This window comes from Dendrobates tinctorius, unplaced genomic scaffold (genome assembly GCF_039654945.1).
Source record: "Dendrobates tinctorius isolate UK_male_01 unplaced genomic scaffold, ASM3965494v1 ptg000045l, whole genome shotgun sequence".
Taxonomy (NCBI): domain Eukaryota; kingdom Metazoa; phylum Chordata; class Amphibia; order Anura; family Dendrobatidae; genus Dendrobates; species Dendrobates tinctorius.
Window position 1 is genome coordinate 14,750,000 of NW_027361713.1, and position 21,569 is coordinate 14,771,568.

Sequence of the window (21,569 nt, forward strand, 5' to 3'; positions counted from 1 at the left end):
TCTGTTCGCACAGCCTCTCAACCATGTGCATGGTGGAGTTCCATCTTGTAGCAACGTCTATGATTAGGCAGTGTTTGGGGAGGTTGAGTGATCACTGCAGCAACTGCATACGACTGTAGTGGACGTTTGAGCAATGAATGTGCGCGCACAGTCTTCACACCTTATGGAGCAGGGCTGTTAACTCCGGATAATTATTTAGGAAGCACAGCATCACCAGGTTCAAGGTGTGAGCCAGGCAAGGTATGTGTGTGAGTTTTGAAAGTTCTATGGCTGCCACAAAATTCCACCCATTATCACTGACTACCTTGCCTGGCTCAAGATGTAGACTGCCCAGCTATGACTCAGTTTGTCGATGCAAGTAGTCGGCCAGTACCTCCGCAGTGTGTCTCCTGTCGCCCAAAGACATCATTTTTAAAACAGCCTGCTGCCGCTTATCACTAGCTGTTCGATAGTGGGACACCTCGTGTGCAACACTGACCGATGTGGATGGAGTGCACTTGCGACAGCGCTCTGTCGACGAGGAGGAGGGTCGAACGCCTACAGCCAACTGTTTCCTATACTGTGGGCTAGGCAGCACTGTTCCACCGCCGCTATCCCCTGTGGAGCCTGCATCCACCACATTAACCCAGTGCGCAGTGATGGACACGTAACGGCTCTGGCCATGCCTACTGGTTCATGCATCTGTTGTGAGGTGCACCTTTCCACTCACTGATTGTGTTAGTGCATGGACAATGCGGTCTTTCACATGCCGGTGGAGGACAGGGATGGCTTTTTGAGAAAAGAAGTGCCGACTGGGTAGGTCATAGCGTGGAACAGCTTAGGCCATGAGCTCTTAGAAAGCTTCGCTTTCTACCAAACGGAAGGGCATCATCTCTAATGAGACCAGTTTGGCAATGTAGGCATTCAAAGCCAGTGTATGCGGGTGAGAGGATGAGTACTCTCTTGTCCTACTCAGAGTGTCTGGTAGGGTGAGCTGGACTTGAGAGCTGCATATGGGGGAACTAGCATTGGACATGACGGACTGAGAAGGGGTTGTTGATGGTGAGGGTGCTGATCGCCTAGATTCAGTGTTTCCTCGCGAAAATATTGTGATTGCCTGACTGCTTTGGCCTAGCGATGACACCGCAACATCTCATGATGGTGGTGTGCTTAGCAGTGGCCTCACAGTGGGGGAAGCGATGGAGCGTTGCTGGCTAACTTCAGTCGGAGCAGGTGCACATATGCTACCTGAGGTTTTGTAGTCCATCCATGCTTGCAAGTGCATGATGGTTAAATGTCTAAGCATGCAACTGGTATTCAAATTTCTTAGATTTTTCCCTCTGCTAAAGGTCCTTCGGCACTTCTTACAGATAAACTTTGCGTCATCAGTAGGATTTTGTTCAAAAAAGTGCCACGCTGCAGTCTTCCTACTATGGTACAAATTTTCAGGGCTTGCACGCTGTGCTAATTTGACCGCCTGGCCAAGCTGTCCTGCAACTCTTTGTTTTCTTGCCAAGTTTTTTGACAGCTACGGGCCTGCTGGATAACCGCTGCTGCGATGACGATGCCTGCTGCGGATCCTTCTCCTGTTGTGACCTATTGTCACCAGCACCCTCTTCCCCCAATGGATGCCAATCCGGGTCAACAACTGGGTCATCCATGACCTCGTCTTCAATGTCATCTGCACCTTCCTCTGTACCTTCCTCTGTATCACCGTGTAAGGTGGTATAGTATGCGGGAAGGGGCACCTGAGTTTCATCAGGGTCTGATTCGGGCTCAGTAGACTGCGAGAGCAATGTACTGCTGTGGGTGAATGTACCAGCAGATTCATCTAGCAGTGGCTGTGCATCAGTGCACTCCATGTCAGATTCATCTTGGACTGGGGAATCCAGGATTTGACTTGATAACCCAGGAATGGTATGTGAAAGAACTCCATGGAGTAATCTGAAGTGTGTGCTGCAGCATCCTTCACTTTTGGTGTGGGTGCAGGACACAAGGAAAGGTGTTGTTCCTGACCAGAGGCCTGCACTGACGACTCTGTGCTTGCAGTTTTTGTAACTTCAGAAGAGGAGGCAATAGAGCTGGAGGCTGTTTCAGCAATGTAAGCCAAAACCTGTTCCTGATGCTCCGGCTTTAAAAGCGGTTTACCTACTCCCAGAAAAGGGAACCTTTAAGGCCTTCTTTTGCCAGACGATGACGCAGGCTCAACACCTCCTGCCTTAGCTGCTATTGTGCTTTTGCCAGAACCAGTGGATGCACCACCGCCATCAGTACCAGCTGTGCCCCCCGCCCACATCTGCGGCCTCTTCCACCAGACTTCCTCATGTTTGGGAAAATGTGCCAAAAATACCAGCAGAGAAATGGTACTGTATGAGTAGCGTACAGCTGTGTAAGGTGTATGTAAGAAGTGAAATCTCCATATATATTTGGTGAGTCACAGATGCTCACCCAGTATATATTTCACCGTAATCCAACAAGCAGATATACGGTACTGTATCAGAGGTGTACAGCTGTATACGTTGTTGGTGAAACTGTCAATCTCCGTATATGTATTTACGGAATGTCACACTCACGCTGACTCTGTGTAGATGTGATCGTAATAAGAACAGCAGATATCTGATACTTTGATAATCGGACAGCTCAATACGGTGTATAGAGAAATGGATATGTCTGTATATGTATTTATGGATTGTCACACACATACGCTGACTCTGAGTAGATGTGACCGTAATAAAAACACCAGATATCCGATACTGTTTGATAATCGGACAGCTCAATACGGTGTATAGAGAAATGGAAATGTCCGTATATGTATTTATGGAGTGTCAAACACACACGCTGACTCTGTGTAGGTGTGACCATAATAAGAACACCAGATATCCGATACTGTTTCATAATGGGACAGCTTAATACGGTGTATAGAGAAATGGAAATGTCTGTATATGTATTTATGGAGTGTCACACACACGCTGACTCTGTGTAGATGTGACCGTAAATAAGAACACCAGATATCCGATACTGTTTGATAATCGGACAGCTCAATACGGTGTATAGAGAAATGGAAATGTCTGTATATGTATTTATGGAGTGTCACACACACACGCTGACTCTGTGTAGATGTGACCATAATAAGAACACCAGATATCCGATACTGTTTGAGAATCAGACTGCTCAATACGGTGTATAAAGAAATGGAAATGTCCGTATATGTATTTATGGAGTGTCACACACACACGCTGACTCTGTGTAGATGTGACCATAATAAGAACACCAGATATACGATACTGTTTTATAATAGGACAGCTCAATATGGTGTATAGAGAAATGGAAATGTCCGTATATGTATTTATGGAGTGTCGCACACACACGCTGATACTGTGTAGATGTGACCGTAATAAGAACACCAAATATCAGATACTGTTTGAGAATCGGACACCTCTATACGGTGTATGTATGGAAAAATGTTAATCTCCGTGTATTTTTTTACGGAGTCACACACATATAGCATGTATTTGTCCGTGATACCAGCTGGTACATGGTAGTGTGTGAGGAGCGTACACCTCTATACGGTGTGTGAAAAAATTTACGCTGAGTATCTACTGTGCAGAAAAAATGGAATAAAAGGATTTTTGCTTTTAAAAAAAGCAGTCTGCACAGCAGTGTACAAACAGCAATGCAGCTATCAGGGAGCCTATAAGGCAGCCTAATCACCAACAGAGCTGCTGCACAAAAAAGTGTGAAAAAATAAACGATTGGTAACTGTGCAGAAAAAAGGAATAAAAATATTTTTGCTTTTAAAAAAGCACTCTGCACAGCAGTGTGCAAACAGCAATGCAGCTATCAGGGAGCCTTATAAGGCAGCCTAATAACCAACAGAGCTGCTGCACACAAATATATCCTTCCCTGTCACTGCACACTATACTGTTGTGTTGTACAGTGACATTTGCTATCAGCAGAAGCAATTTTTTTTTTGGCCTGCCTAAACACTCTCCCTATTGAGAACGAGCAGCAGCAACCTCTCCCTATGCTAAGATCGGCAGAAGTAAGATGGCGGTCGGCGGTCACGGCCTTTTATAGGCACTGTGACGCCACTCAAAGCCAGCCAATCACTTGAATGCCCTTCTCTAACATGGTGGGGGCCGCTGCCTATGTAATCGCGTTGCCCACAGTGTGCGTCCTTGATGATTGGATGAGAAAAGGCGCTGGAAGCATTGTGGGTAATGCGACTTTGGCGCTCAAGTCGGCGACCTCATGGCTGACCTCATGCTATGGTCGGGTTTCGATCGGCGAAACCCGACTTTAGCCAAAGTCTGCGGATTCTGAATTTGGCCGACCCGTTTCGCTCAATTCTATACAGAAGTATGATGGTAGCAGGTGTAAGGCGTGCTGAGGTGCAGATTTCTTCTGCACCAGGGAGAAGCCATTTATAGTCCCGGTGACCACACACTAGATATAAATCCTTAGGCAGTATGCAGGTTACGATGTCTGTGGGTCTCCCAAGAAAATGTATGAAAGTCAAAAGTCCTTGCATTGGAGGTTTGGCATCATCCAAGTTTGATTGTTTTGAAAACCAACTTTGTTCCTTTGGCATGTCAGACTCAAAAGGGTAATCAAAAGGGTCAAGTTGTTCACAAGACTGGGCAGAATCTGCAAAGCACAACTCAATATTGGCCAAATATCCATGGTTATTTCCTGAAAATATCTATCATCACAAATTATAGATGTGCTCTCACACCTTTCCTGGTCCTCCTTTAGTTCATTGAGAGTTAGAGCAAGGAATGCAATTGTCATCATCATGGTCCAAAGTGGTAGGGTCATCATCTTTGCTGCTACCGGGATCCAGGACCTTTTTCAGTGGCTGGCAGGGATCCAAGTTCTTTGCCTTGGAGCTTGACATAAGTGGCAGTGGTCAGTAGTACTTAAAATGACTCTCTGTATCTGGGTCCCAGTTGTCTCTCATGTGTCTCGTGACGACGACCCAGTCTCTTGGTGCCCATGTGTGTGTGCCGCTTATATAGTTGGAGTCTGTGATGGAGAAAAGAGCACGGTTATGAGTAACAGTCAGATGTTTGTGCAACTACAAGACATATTTAGTGAGGGAACTGTATTAGGAACTAGTGATGCGTGCCTATACTCGTTACTCAAGATTTCCTGAGCATGCTTGGGTGATTTAGTTTCTTTCTCCATAGCTGCATGATTTGCGGCTGCTAGAGAGCCTGAATACATGTGGCGATTCCCTAGCAAACAGGCAACCCCCACATGTGCTCAGGCTGGCTAGTGGAAATTATGCAAATCATGCAGCTACGGCAACAGAAACTAAATCTCCGAGCACATACAAATGCTCGGAGATCATCCGAGCATGCACAGGAAATATTGAGTAACGAGTATACTCGCTCATCACTATTATGGACACTACCAAACAGTATTTCATATGGGGACAGCTTCTCTCTACCCCTCAGGTTGGTCCTCACTGAATACAATGCAATGGGCAAGCAATCTACCCAGAACCAGTGTGTTTCTTCTATGCCCTTCTGGATTTTTATTTCAGAATACCATTAAGGCGTTCCATCTTCCCACTACTTTGTGAGTCTAGGGAACATAGAAAGCTCACTCTATCTCAAAAGGGACCATGATTTGTTTCATCAGTTCTCCAGTAAAGAATGTGCCTCTGTCACTCTGTATAGTTGGGGCGCCCCATATCTACAAACCACTTCACGGATCAATTTACTTATAAACTGTAATCAAAGCCCAAGCTTCAGATTGGGAAGAGATCAATGCGTACTAGGGCATGTTCATAAGTCGCTATACAGCATGTAGTCCAACTGCAGTCTCTGCAATAGGTAATCTGATTTTGCTGTGCATTTCTGTGGTACTCAAATAGGTCTACTGGGGTTATGTTTCGCACAAACGATACATACTTTGTAGTCGCATTCAGGAACCCTGAGGCACATGAGTTTTGCAGCACCACTGCACACATTACAACTTTAAGTTGTGTACCGGGGAAATGTGCTAGGGCAGCCATCATAGGGAACAGGCAGCGCGGTACGCAAATTCGGGTGTTCACCTGCCATACCTCTAACATTGACCGTACTGCACCCACTTAGACCCATGTGCTCTGTCCGTGTGAGGGAAGACCTGCAGTAGTTTCCGATCAATGGCCATTGTGTCCGGTCCAGTGACAATCTCCTCTGTCAAAATTTTCAGTAACTGAGTCCACTGGGGTAGCCACATCTGCTATGGCGAATATACCTGACAGAGGTAGTCGTACTACTGCCTTAGCCACCTGGTCGGCCAAGGCAATCTCTACTGCAAGTCGAATTTAGGGTAAGGGTGAGTGCTGTGAGTAGATGCTCTAGCGCCTCATAGGTTTGCCAGCAAAGGCCAGAAAATTATGTCTCCTCCAAACAGCATCAAAGTAATGTGCGACCCTTTAACCCCTTCATGACCAAGCCTATTTTGATCTTAATGACCAGGCCGTTTTATGCAATTCTGACCAGTGTCCCTTTATGAGGTAATAACTCAGGAATGCTTCAACGGATCCTGGCGATTCTGAGATTGTATTTTCGTGACATATTTGGGCTTCATGTTACTGGTAAATTTAGGTCGATAATTTTTGCATTTATTTGTGAAAAAATGGAAATTTGGTGAAAATTTAGAAAATTTTGCAATTTTCAAATTTTGAATTTTTATTGTTAAACCAGACAATTATGTGACACAAAATAGTTAATAAATAACATTTCCCACATGTCTACTTTACATCAGCACAATTTTGAAAACAATTTTTTTTTGTTAGGAAGTTATAAGGGATAAAAGTTGACCAGCAATTTCTCATTTTTACAACAAAACCTTTTTTTTAGGGACCACCTCGCATTTGAAGTCATATTGAGGGGTCTATATGGCAAAAAATACCCAAAAGTGACACCATTCTAAAAACTGCACCCCTCAAGCTACTCAAAACTACACTCAAGAAGATTATTAACCCTTCAGGTGCTTCACAGGAACTAAAACAACGTGGAAGGAAAAAATGGACATTTTAATTTTTCCAACAAAAATTTTCTTTTAGCCTCAATTTTTTCATTTTCACATTGGCAACAGGACAAAATGGATCATAAAATTTGTTGGGCAATTTCTCCTGAGTACACTGATACCTCATGTGTGGTCATATACCACTGTATGGGCGCTTGGCCGGGCTCGGAAGGGAAGGAGCGCCATTTGACTTTTTGAATAGAAAATTAGCTCCAATTATTAGCGGGCGCCATGTCGCGTTTGGAGAGCCCCTGTGTGCCTAAACATTGGAGCTCCTGCACAAGTGACCCCATTTTGGAAACTAGACCCCCCAAGGAACTTATCTAGATGCATAGTGATCACTTTGAACCCCCAGGAGTTTCAAAAATTGATCCGTAAGAATGAAAAAGTATTTTTTTCACCAAAAAATTTTTTTAGCCTCAATTTTTTCATTTTCTCATAGGCAACAGGATAAAAATCATCCTAAAATTTGTTGGGCAATTTCTCCTGAGTAAACCGATACCTCATATGTTATCATAAACCACTGTTTGGGCGCACGGCAGGGCCCAGAAGACAAAGAGCACCATTTGACTTTTTGAATAGAAAATTAGCTACAATCATTAGCGGGCGCCATGTCGCGTTTGGAGAGCCCCTGTGTGACTAAACATTGGATCTCCCCCACAAGTGACCCCATTTTGGAAAATAGACCCCCCCAAGGAGCTTATCTAGATGCATAGTGAGCACTCTGAACCCCCAGGAGTTTCACAAATTGATCTGTAAAAATGAAAAAGTACTTTTTTTTCACAAAAATTTTATTTAGCCTCAATTTTTTCAATTTCACTTGAGCAACAGGATAAAAATGATCCTAAAATTTGTTGGACAATTTCTCCTGAGTACACCAATATGTGGTCATAAACCACTGCTTGGGTGCCCAGCAGGGCCCAGAAGGGAAGGAGCACCATTTGACTTTTTGAATGGAAAATTAGCTCCAATTGTTAGCGGGTGCCATGTCACAATTGGAGAGGCCCTGTGTGCCTAAACATTGGAGCACCGCCATAAGTGACTGCATTTTGGAAACTAGACCCCCCCCAAAGAACTTATCTAGATGCATCGTGAGCACTTTGATTCCCCAGGCGTTTCACAAATTGATCCATAAAAATGAAAAAGTACTTTTTTTTCATAAAATTTTTCTTTTAGCCTCAATTTTTTCATTTTCACATGGGCAACATGATAAAAAGGATCCTAAAATTTGTTGGGAAATTTCTCCTGAGTACACTGATACGTCATATGTGGTCATAAACCACTGTATGGGCGCACGGCAGGGCCCAGAAGGAAAGGAGTTCCATTTGACTTTTTGAATGGAAATTTAGCTCCAATCATTAGCGGACACCATGTCACTTCTGGAAAGTATGTAGTGTATGTCAGGTTGGTGTGTAGTGTAGGGTAGGTCATGTTGGTGTGTGTGGTGTAGTATACACCACACACTCACCAACCTGACGTAAACAAAGCCACACACACCAACCTGATGTAAACTACGCCACACACACCAACCTTACACACTACGTCAGGTTGGCGTGTGTCGTGTAGTGTATGTCAGGTTGTTGTGTGGTGTAGTGTAGGTCATGATGGTGTGTTGGTGTAGTATACACCACACACTCCACAACCTGACGTACACTAAGCCACATACACCAGCCTGACGTAAACTACGCCACACACACCAACCTGACACACTATGTCAGGTTGGTGTGTGTGGTGTAGTGTATGTCAGGTTGGTGTGTGGTGTGGTGTAGTGTACATGTGATTCATTTGTGTGGTGTAGTATACACTACACACACCAACCTGACGTACACTACGCCACACACACCAACCTGACGTAAACTACGCCACACACACCAACCTGACACACTACGTCAGGTTGGTGTGTGTGTTGTAGTGTAGTGTACGTCAGGTTGGTGTGTGTGGTGTAGTATACACCACACACACCAACCTGACGTACACTACAACACACACACCAACTTGACGTACACAGTACTACACCACACACCAACCTGACGTACAGTTGTGGCCAAAAGTATTGACACCCCTGCAATTTTGTCAGATAATACTCAGTTTCTTCCTGAAAATTATTGCAAACACAAATTCTTTGTTATTATTATCTTCATTTAATTTGTCTTAAATGAAAAAACACAAAAAGAATTGTCCTAAAGCCAAAGTGGATATAATTCCACACCAAACATAAAAAAGAGGGTGGACAAAAGTATTGGCACTGTTCGAAAAATCATGTGATGCTTCTCTAATTTGTGTAATTAACAGCACCTGTAACTTACCTGTGGCACCTAACAGGTGTTGGCAATAACTAAATCACACATGCAGCCAGTTGACATGGATTAAAGTTGACTCAACCTCTGTCCTGTGTCCTTGTGTGTACCACATTGAGCATGGAGAAAAGAAAGAAGACCAAAGAACTGTCTGAGGACTTGGGAAACCAAATTGTGAGGAAGCATGAGCAATCTCAAGGCTACAAGTCCATCTCCAAAGACCTGAATGTTCCTGTGTCTACCGTGCGCAGTGTCATCAAGAAGTTTTAAGCTCATGGCACTGTGGCTAACCTCCCTAGATGTGGACGGAAAATTAAAATTGACAAGAGATTTCAGCGCAAGATTGTGCGGATGTTGGATAAAGAACCTCGACTAACATCCAAGCAAGTTCAAGCTGCCCTGCAGTCCGAGGGTACAAAGTAGCATGGCCGCAGTTTTCTACCATTTATACAGTATGATGTCTGCAGTTTCTCCCCATATATACTGTAGGATGGCCGCAGTTTTCTCCCATATATACAGTTTGATGACCCCAGCCCCCATATAAGCAGTATGATGGCCCCCGTTTTCCCCCATATACGCAGTATGATGGCCCCAACCCCATATATATGCTATGATGGCCTCACAGCCCGTTCATATAAAACATAATAAAGTTTATGCTCACCTTTTCCTGATTCCTGGCACAGCGGCCTCCGTGTCCTCTTCTGGCCTGTAGAGCCGCGGCGCGAGACAATGATGTCATTGCGCCGCCTGCGAGCACAACACATCACATCCGGCCACATCACAGCATATCGCTTCTTATGGAACTTATTTTTCGGACTTTCATGCGCTGCTTGACATAATGCACAATCCAGTTATATTAAAAGATCAATCATTTATTCCCATTTAATCCCAACGCGTTTCGAAGTGGAAAACACTTCTTCAGGGGATGACAAATATTGACAAGATGCTATTATTCAGAGGTTAAATACATACCGCCTTTGAAAATTGGCGCCAAAACAGTCACATGTTCTTTTTGCATAAATGTCAAAGTTCAAATCAATCAAATCAAATCAAATTTATTATCGCCAAGTACATATTATACATATTACATATATACAAGGGATTCTTTGTGGCAAAGAGGCAACATAATATATAACAACAGATACAACAAGTAACATCTAACAAGACAGATACAGTATATAGTCTACACATGACGATTTAATTGTTGACCAGAGAGTGGATAGAAGCTCTTCATATGGCGGTTGGTGCTGCATTTGGGGACTCTGAAGCGACGTCCTGAAGGGAGTAGTTGGAATGAGGAGTGTCCCGGATGAGAGGGATCGGATGAAATTTTCAATGCGTGGGATCGAATACTCTTATCATAAAGATCCTGGATTTTAGGCAGGGGGAACCTATAATTCTCTCTGCTGTTCTGAAAGTTCTTTGTAAGTGGAGTTTGTCATGCGCAGTGGCTCCCCCATACCAGACTATCAGAGAGGAACAAATCACAGATCTGATGACAGCATTAAAGAATAAGATCAGCAGATTCTTAGACAAACCATATCTTTTAAGCTGACGCAGGAAGAACATCCTCTGTTGTGCTTTTCTTATAACAGCATCCACGTTTTTCCCCCATTTAAGATCATGAGAGATGATAACACCAAGGAATTTGGTCTCTGTGACCCTAAGAACCACTTCGTCATGGATGTAGATTGGAAGTATCTCATGTTGATCTTTCCTAAAATCCACAACCATCTCAGCAGTTTTTTTAGTGTTGAGTACAAGATTATTGGCTTTACACCAGTCACTTATTCTTTCCACCTTACTCCGATACAAGTCTTCAGCATTTCCCCTGATGAGACCAATCAGTGTCATATCATCGGCAAATTTCAAGATTTTTACTGAGTCTGCTGAAGAGATGCAATCATTCGTATAGAGAGAAAACAGTAACGGGGACAAAACACACCCCTGAGGTGCCCCGATGTTTGTGACCAAGGTGTCCGAAGTGAATGGTCCAACTTTTACACTCTGTATCCTGGATGTCAGGAAGTTATAAATCCACAAGCATAAGTTGAGAGGGACTCCAAGAGCTACCATTTTCTTATGAAGTAAATTCGGATCAATGGTATTGAACACTGAGCTAAAGTCCATGAAAAGAATCCGGACATATGAGTGCAGTTCATCTGTATGATCCAAAATGTACTTCAGTGCCAGATTGACAGTGTCGTTTGCCGAACGATTCTCCTTATAGGTAAACTGAAGCGGGTCCCATAGCTTCTGCGTGAATTTTATCAGGTGGGACATCATAATTCTTTCGAAGACTTTCATAGCTACAGATGTGAATGCTACTGGTCTATAGTCGTTCAACTCAGAGGATCCCACTTTCTTGGGGACAGGGATAATTGTGGAATTTTTCCAACACTGAGGTACAACGCACTCTTTCAGTGGCACATTGTATATATTTGTCAGTATAGGGGCAAGCTGGGTAGCACATACTTTCAGACACATTGGAGATACACCATCAGGACCAGGTGCCTTTTTGACCTTAAGTCCCTTTAGGATGCATATCACCTCTGCCTCGGAGATCACCACTTGGGTGTTGCACAATGAATGATCTTTATATGAACAGACTGAGGAGCTTAGAGATGAATAGCCACTGTGTGTAGAGCTTGCCTCAAATCTGCAGTAGAATTCATTTAACTCTGCTGCCAGACTTCTGCTGGGGTTCACTATAGTGGGGTGGCTTTTATAATTGGTGACCTCTCTTAATCCTCTCCATGCAGATCTAGTATCTTTTGATGAGAACCTTTCCTCCAGAATCTTTGCATACTCGTGTTTGGCTAACTTGATCTCTTTAGATAGCGAGTTCCTAAGTTTCTTGAATTCAGTAATATCGCCTGCTTTATAAGCCTCCTCTTTTATCTTACGGATCAACCTGACTTTATTTGTAAACCACGGCTTGTTGTTTCCCCGAAAGTGGACAGATTTGGATGGAATAAACGTGTCTTCACAAAAACGGATATATGAGGACAGTGCATCAACCCATTCATCCAGACCCGAGCATGTTTCCTGGAATACCTCCCAGTCCGTGCATTCAAAGCATGCTTGTAGTTGCAATTTTGCCTCCTCAGACCATGTCTTCTTTGTATAAACTGTAGGTTTTTGATGTTTTCAACCTTTTCCTGTAGGCTGGAGTTAAATGAATTAGACAATGATCTGAAAAGCCCACTGCTGCTCTCCTCACTGCCCTGTAGGCCCTTTTTATGACTGTATAGCAGTGATCAAGCGTATTGTTCTCTCTCGTGAAGCAGTTTATATGTTGAGTAAATTTGGGGAGATCCAGGTTGAGTTTTCCTTTGTTAAAGTCCCCCATTACGATCACAAATGCTTCTGGAGATCCTTTCTCCCATTCTGATATTTTGCAAGCTAATTCACCAATAGCAGCTTTAACAGATGCTTGAGGGGGAATATGTACTGCAACCAGAACCATAGATGAAAACTCTCTTGGAGAGTAAAATGGTCTACAATTGAGTGCAAGGTACTCTAGATCTGGAGAGCAACCTTTTCCCTGTATGTTAACATCACAGCACCAGCTAGTGTTGATGTAGAGACATACCCCACCCCCCCTTTGTTTACCTGAAGCTACACAATCACGGTCAGCTCTGTAGATAACAAAACCAGGTAGATCCAGACTACAATCAGGGATGGTCTCATTCAACCAGGTCTCAGTAAAACAAAGAGCAGCTGAATTGGCCATATCAGATCTCATGTTACAAAGTAAGCTCAGATCCTCCTTTTGGTGGATTCATGACTGGCTTAGTGATCGGACCCAAAGAGTGGTCGTAAATGGCTGCACATCCAGTTGGAAGAATGTCTCAATTGGGGTACCACAGGGCTCTGTCCTGGGCCCTGTATTGTTCAACATCTTTATCAACGATTTAGATGAAGGAATTGAGGGTAAACTGATTAAATTTGCTGATGACACAAAGCTAGGAGGGATAGCTAATACTAGAGAAGAGAGAGAGAGGATTCAAAAAGATTTAAATAAACTGGAGAAGTGGGCAGCAACTAACAGAATGGTTTTTAACAGGGAGAAATGCAAAGTACTACATCTGGGCAATAAAAATGAAAAAAGCATATATAGAATGGGAGGAATAGGGCTAAGTGACAGCATATGTGAAAAAGACTTGGGTACACTAATAGATCACAGACTGAATATGAGTCAACAGTGTGATGCAGCAGCAAAAAAGGCAAATGCAATTCTAGGATGTATTAACAGAAGCATACAGTCTAGATCACTTGAAGTCATTATTTCCATCTACTCCTCTTTGGTCAGACCTCATCTGGAATATTGTGTCCAGTTTTGGGCACCACATTTTAAAAAAGACATCAACAAACTGGAGCAAGTTAAGAAAAGAGCGACCAGAATGGTGACCGGTCTGCAAACCCTGTCTTATGAGGAAAGGTTGCAGGATTTGGGAATGTTTAGTTTGCAAAAGAGAAGACTGAGAGGAGACTTAATAGCTGTCTACAAATATCTAAAGGGCTGTCACATTGTAGAAGGATCAACTTTATTCTCATTTGCACAAGGAAAGACTAGAAGCAATGGGATGAAACTGAATGGGAGGAGACACAGATTAGATATTAGAAAAAACTTTTTGACAGTTAGAGTGATCAATGAGTGGAACAGGCTGCCACGAGAAGTAGTGAGTTCTCCTTCAATGGAAGTCTTCAAACAGAGGCTGGACAGACATCTGACTGGGATGATTTAGCGAATCCTGCTTTGAGCAGGGGGTTGGACCAGATGGCCCAGGAGGTCCCTTCCAACTCTACGATTCTATGATTCTATGATTTTGTTAGATAAGGAACAGACATTAGCCAAGTGGAGTGAAGGAAGAGCTGTTCTGAACCCTCTCCTCCGAAGGCGTGCCAGGACGCCTCCTCTTCTACCTCTCTTGCAGTACACCTCTACAGGTTTCACAGAAGTAATGGATTTTATGTACTCAATTGTTGAATTAGCAATCATGCTCCAAGAAGGGGAGTCCATGAGAAATTGCGGATGATTCCAGAATAATAAATCGTCCCTTGAAATAATAAGAGTAGGTTTACAGAGTGCAGTGGCCATGATTACACTCAGCTTGTAGCTATAAAGACTGAACAGTCACAGCTTAGCAGAGTTAAATGTACAACTTTCCATAAAGGGTGCTCCCAGCACTGCTGGGGGGGAGGGCATGGGTGCAACAAGACAGGGACATCAGGGGACACGCCAACAGTCAGTCCAAACCTGCCCAGCTCACCCCTTCAGCTCCACCTGGACCACAAGATCTCCAGAACATCTCCAGCACCGCACATTCCACCAGCTTTCCTATCCCGGGATCATCTGCATGCTGGAAATGGGTACAAGTTGTGGGAAAGTTGGCAGGCAGCCAGCAGCTTCACTGTCTCCCAGCTGAAACCAGGCACGGAGCTCCACGAGGACAGAAAGACACGGGTCCCAGCTGGTCGCAGTCTCCACACTACTCCCAGCTCTGCCGAATCCTGTAGCCCTACAGCTCCACGTGGACCACAAGATCTCCAGAACAACTCCAGCACCGCACACTCCACCAGGTTTCCTATCCTGGGATGATCTGCTTGCTGGAAATGGGTACAATTTGTAGGAAAGTTGGCAGGCAGCCAGCAGCTTCACTCTCTCCCAGCTGAATCCAGGCACGGAGCTCCACGAGGACAGAAAGACACCGGTCCCAGCTGATCGCAGTCTCCACACTACTCCCAGCTCTGCCGAATCCTGTAGCTATGCAATGGTGAGTGCTCCAAAGGGAGAATTAACAATTAAACGGGGTAAAAAACTAAAAAACTCAGGAGCCTCATGCCAGAGCAGCCATCTCCTCGGCGCTCCTCCTCCTAATGAAGTAGTTCATAGTTCATAAATGTCAAAGTTCATACTATGGTGACTTAGATCAAACACGTAGGATTATATATATATAGTCATTAAAATAACATCACTTTATTGTAGGTGAAAAATTAAAAAGAAAAAAAGAAAAATAGAAGAAAAGAAAAAAATAAAGTAATAAAAAAATATATATAAAATTATCAAAAAAGGAAAAAAAGGGGAGAAAGAAAGAAGGGGATATATACCCGTTTGTAAAAGAAATCCAGTTGAACCCTTTATCCACTGGACCAAGACAGAAATATATCTTATATACAGGCAAAAAATATTATTAGTGTCAGCTAAAAAAATAATAAATATATATAAATTAAATAAATTTGTGTGTGTCAAATTATTCTCACCGTATAGAAATAAAAAGGGTGATCAAATAAAAATACATTAATTATCAACACCAGACTTCGGTCAAATTATCAGATGGAAATATATATTAATTATCAGTATGTCAGGTTGTCAGCACTCACTGTGGTGTCAAACATATAGATCTGACTCGAAAGCAGATTAGCGCTGCAAAGGAAGAAGTGGATCGTTGCAAGAAAAGAAACCAAGATCGCTCCCCGCGCTATCACCTCAACACTTTCCAAATAAACACATACGCTTTTATATATTGTAGGGATTCGACTCACTTAGGTGCAGCGGGAGACAAATATGCGACAGGTTCTTCCCAAAGTTCATGAGGTTTATTTGCATCATAAACCCACAAGGCAGCACATTACCAAAATAGCCTCTAGCTTAGGCCAAAGAACACAAATGTCCGTGGTTGGAGACTCGGACCGAGAGTCTCAGCACATGCTGGGAGCTGTAGTCCTCCCCATATACAACTTTCTGTAGTGTCCCACCTGAACACATGGAAGTCTGTCCACACTCAGACAGACTCTCTCACACTCCCTCACATGTGCCAAACACCTCAATTACATAGCCCTGTAACCACACCCACAGGTGATCACTTGGCTATGACATCACTAAAGGTTCTATTGCACAGACACACACAGGCTTCCCTGACACAGTGTAACAGAAATATCAGCAGTACCTCTGCTGATCAATACACCCTGGAGCCTGCATCTCAAGGCCACCCACCTTGAGACCCATAATAGTCATTTAGGACCCTGCTCCTGTTACCACACTGAATGTGCCTGTACACCCGTCCTGGGACACCCACACAGCACCCCCTAGCTGACATAGTGGTCACTACACCACAATATATATATCAGCACCATGTACAACTTTTCAAAAGATAAAATAAACTCATTTGCAAGAGCCCTTTCATCAAATACAAAAACGGGATCATTCCCTCTAGACAAGTGCTTCTTTCATTTCATCCACAAAATCCGCTCCATAGAGTCACAGATCTAAACAGAGCCTATATGTGTTTCTAAAAACCACATAGAAAAAGTACCAAATAGAATCACATGCATTTGTATAGAACAATTAAAGAAAAAAGAATCAAATCACAATAGACTGCATATACTAAGGAGTAGAAAGTCGCATATAAGAATTTACAACTGAAATATGAGGGATGGAGAAAAATAATTGTAAATAGTATAAAAACAGGTTAAAAGATTATAGAATAAAATATAAAAACATCCTATAAAAATACTTCAGTAATTTCATTCAATCCATGCGGTTTCAAGGTGTTTAACCTGTAGATCCAGAAAATTTCTTTTCTATTTAATTGTCCTACTCTATCAGAAATATCACTGGGTATATGCTCAATTGGGCTAATTTTTAACCTATTAAATTTTTCAACATCATTATTAGAATTATCCCATATAAAAAATAAATCATCAATGAATCTTTTAGAAATGATTATATTTTTGCTCCATTTTGAATTAAAAATATAAAAATCTTCAAAAACTCCCATAAAAATATTAGCATATGTAGGTGCGACTTTTGTACCCATTGCAGTCCCATTGCACTGATGATACAGAGATCCATCAAATGAAAAATAATTATTTTTCAGAATAAATTCCATACCCTTTAATACAAAACTTTTTTGTTCTTTTGTTAGTCTATTATCTCTTATTAAAACCTTATTGAAACACGCAAGACCAATATCATGTGGAATATTTGAATAAAGGGAAGAAACATGCATTGTTAAAAATATATAATCTGGTTTCCATTTAATTTCCTGTACAAATTGAATTTTATGTTGAATCACGAATATAACTTTTTAGAATAGGAATATGTACTACCATAATTCTATCTATGAAATGTGATAAATTACAGGTTAATGAATTGATTCCCGATTTAATCGGTCTCCCTGGAGGATTTTTTAGATCCTTATGAATCTTTGGCAGATGATAAAAAAAGGGGATACGTGGGTTTTGTATATTGAGAAACTTCAATTCATTTTTATTAAAAATATTCATATTCTTCCCTTCTAAAATTAATTTACTATAATTCTCTTTTACAACAGGAATAATGTCAAAGTTTTTATGTAATATTTTTTATCAGATAATATTCTATAGGCTTCTTTACAATAATCAATGCGATCCTGAATAACAATTCCACCCCCTTTATCTGCAGAACGAATTACAATATTTATATTAGACCCCAATAATTTGACTGCTATCTTTTCTTCCTTTATAAGATTAAATTTATATATATAGTTATCTCTAGTAGAAGACATTTCCTTGAATTTTCTTTGTATTATATCGTTAAAAACAATTAAATGATGACCTTTATTTCCACTGGATAAAAATTAGATTTAACAGGTACATCTAAATGATCAAATAGAAATAGAAAGAAATAGCCAGCTCACCAGAGATCAAGCGCAGAAACTCGGAGCTCCGTGCGGACCAACGTCAGAAACCATGGAAGAAAAGTTCTGCTCCAGCTGCTATTAAAATCTTCTTTAATGAAAAGCCATTAAAACATACAATGGTGAAGACTCTCCATATAACCACACCACAACAGAGATGACAGGCTACGCGTTTCGACCAGACGGTCTTTGTCAAAGCTTTGACAAAGACCGTCTGGTCGAAACGCGTAGCCTGTCATCTCTGTTGTGGTGTGGTTATATGGAGAGTCTTCACCATTGTATGTTTTAATGGCTTTTCATTAAAGAAGATTTTAATAGCAGCTGGAGCAGAACTTTTCTTCCATGACATCTAAATGATATTTCATATCTATTTCTGTTTCACTTTTTTTAGGTTCATTAATAATATTATTAGTATCAGGATCTTGATTCATTTCCTTAATCAGAAAATGTCGTTTTAACGTTAATTTCCTAATAAAAACTTGAAGGTCTAAAAAAAATCAAAATCATTTGTTTTATACAGTATGTAGGGCAAAAGGTTAATCCTTTGGATAATACTTTTCTTTCATCTATTGTGAGTTCATAAGAAGACAAATTGAAAATATTACTAGTATGACAAGAATCGCTGTATCTTTCTTTTATTTTTAATTTAGTTTTCCTTTCTTTTTTTTCTCCCCCCTCTGCTTCCTCTACTGAACCTTTTCTTTTTCCTGTTTTTGGAGAAAATTTTTTTTTATCTGTGTGTTCTTTAATGCTCGTGGTAAAAAAGGATCAGTGGCAGTATAATAAGTATTAGTTTTATCAATTAAATTCATATCTGTATTTAATACAGTAGAAGAATTATTAATAATAGTATCATTAATAGAAAGATCTAAAAGTGAACTAGGTGTACAATCAGGAAATTCAATAAGGACAGGTGATAAAATTTCTATCAGAGTAGGGGAGATAATTTTACTTGAATTAATTTTTTGATTTACTGTGTCAATGAGGTTTTTTTAACTCTTTCCTTATTGAGACGTTTCATCTGTTCTTTTATACTTTCCAGGTGTTTCATTGCTTCAATTAATGGTGCTGTGGTTTTAGTAGTTTTTATTACCGGTCGTTTACAAAAAATGGTATTTTTAATAATTTCCTCATTATTTTTCATAGAAGATATTATACCATTATTTTTTGATAAAGATATATTATGTTCTTTGGAGTTATTTGTATTAATAGTATTTGATTCATGGGTATTTTTACTTTCACCGGTTCTACCATTTTCAGGTGTATCCATTTTTGTTGCAATATTACTTTCGGTAGATTTATTTTTATTATTAATTCTCCTGTAGTCTTCTCTATCTCTTTGTAATTTTTTCTACTTTTTCAAAATTGTCTCATGTTCAACCTGCATAACATGTGTTATAACATTAGAATTTTTTTTATATATTCAGGATGATTAAGAAAGGGAACAAGTTCTTTAGATAGATTCATTACTTTGATAGCCGCTAATTCGGCAAGCTTTGACCTTTTCTTATAAAGTAGCACGATCATTCTATGCAAACAATTACTTAAATTATTGTCCCATTCACATGTCAATTCCAAATCACTGGAAAAAGGAGAGTCAAAAACCAACCTTAAACCTCTCGGGCAAATGTTCTCTTCCAGATAGATGGATAAAAAACGGGCGTCCAAACTATAGTGTAATTCCTCCTTGATAGCTTCTTTGAAGTGTAAGAAAATCTTGCGAAAGCTCTTTGTTTCTTCATCATTAAACGGATTAACACTTTCTTCATTGCAAGTTGAAAATCTGATGTTTCCAATGGTCTGCAGGATTAGGCGTTCCCTCGATGAAATTCTGTTCTGAAAGTATTCCATCCTGACACACAATGACGAACCCTATGCTGCTATTAGTTCCTATGCACCGGCAGAACTTTCTAAGGACTCCCGGAGGAATTTCAATCAAATACACTATAGGAACAAAGAAGCGCAATAGGGTCTTATCTGATGATAATGGTATCAAGATATATAAAATCCACTCACCCGCTAAAGGAGAGATCAGGCATATGGAAATCGTCAGCTGCTGCACGTCCAAATGGTCAGACAAGTGACCGCCAGTATATCGCTTCTTATGGAACTTATTTTTCGGACTTTCATGCACTGCTTGACATAATGCACAATCCAGTTATATTAAAAGATCAATCATTTATTCCCATTTATCCAAACGCTTTTCGAAGTGGAAAACACTTCTTCAGGGGATGACAAATATTGACAAGATGCTATTATTCAGAGGTTAAATACATACTGCCTTTGAAAATTGGTGCCAAAACAGTCACATGTTCTTTTTGCATAAATGTCAAAGTTCATAGTTCATAAATGTCAAAGTTCATACTATGGCGACTTAGATCAAACACGTAGGATTATATATATAATCATTAAAATAGCATCACTTTATTGTAGGTGAAAAATTAAAAAGAGAAAAAGAAAAATAGAAGAAAAGAAAAAATAAAATAATAAAAAAATATATATAAAATTATCAAAAAAGGAAAAAAAGGGGAGAAAGAAAGGGGATATATACCCGTTTGTAAAAGAAATCCAGTTGAAGCCTTTATCCACTGGACCAAGACAGAAATATATCTTATATACAGGCAAAAAATATTATAAGTGTCAGCTAAAAAAATAATAAATATATATAAATTAAATAAATTTGTGTGTGTCAAATTATTCTCACCTTATAGAAATAAAAAGGGTGATCAAATAAAAATACATTAATTATCAACACCAGACCTCGGTCAAATTATCAGATGGAAATATATTAATTATCATTATGTCAGGTTGTCAGCACTCACTGTGGCATCAAACATAAAGATCCGACTCGAAAGCAGATCAGCGCTGCATAGGAAGAAGTGGGTCGTTGCAAGAAAAGAAACCAAAATCGCTCCCCGCGCTATCACTTCAACACTTTCCAAATAAACACATACGCTTTTATATTTTTATATATATATCAGCACCATGTACAACTTTTCATAATTAAATATCAAAAGACAAAATAAACTCATTTGCAAGAGCCCTTTCATCAAATCACATGCATTTGTATAGAACAGAAAAAATAACTTTGCAACATTGACAATTATTTCGTCCACATTTATAGATTCTTTTATTGGAATATTTATCCCTGGGGTTAATTTATCAGTTTTTAATCGACTGGGGGCTACTAAACTCTTAATAGTAGGAGCCCTTCTAAAAGTAATCCTTGGATGCTTAGGAAGGATTTTTTGAAGAATGGGATGACTCAACAAAATATGCCAATTATTTTGTAATATATTGCGAATTCTTACATGTTCAGTGCAAAATTGGGTGATAAAATTAACCATGAATCTACTAGCATCAGGTTTTAGTGTTTTTGATCCAATAATAAGAGATTCTTGTGATAAATTGATGCGTTTGTTATAGGCTTGTTTAATCAAATTTATAGGGTATTTTTTATCTTTAAATCTGTTCTTTAAAATAACTGCTTGTTCTTTAAAATCATCAATATTACAGCAATTTTTCCTAATTCTTCTAAACTGATTGTCAGGGATATTTCTCAGCCATTTTCCAAAATGCCCAC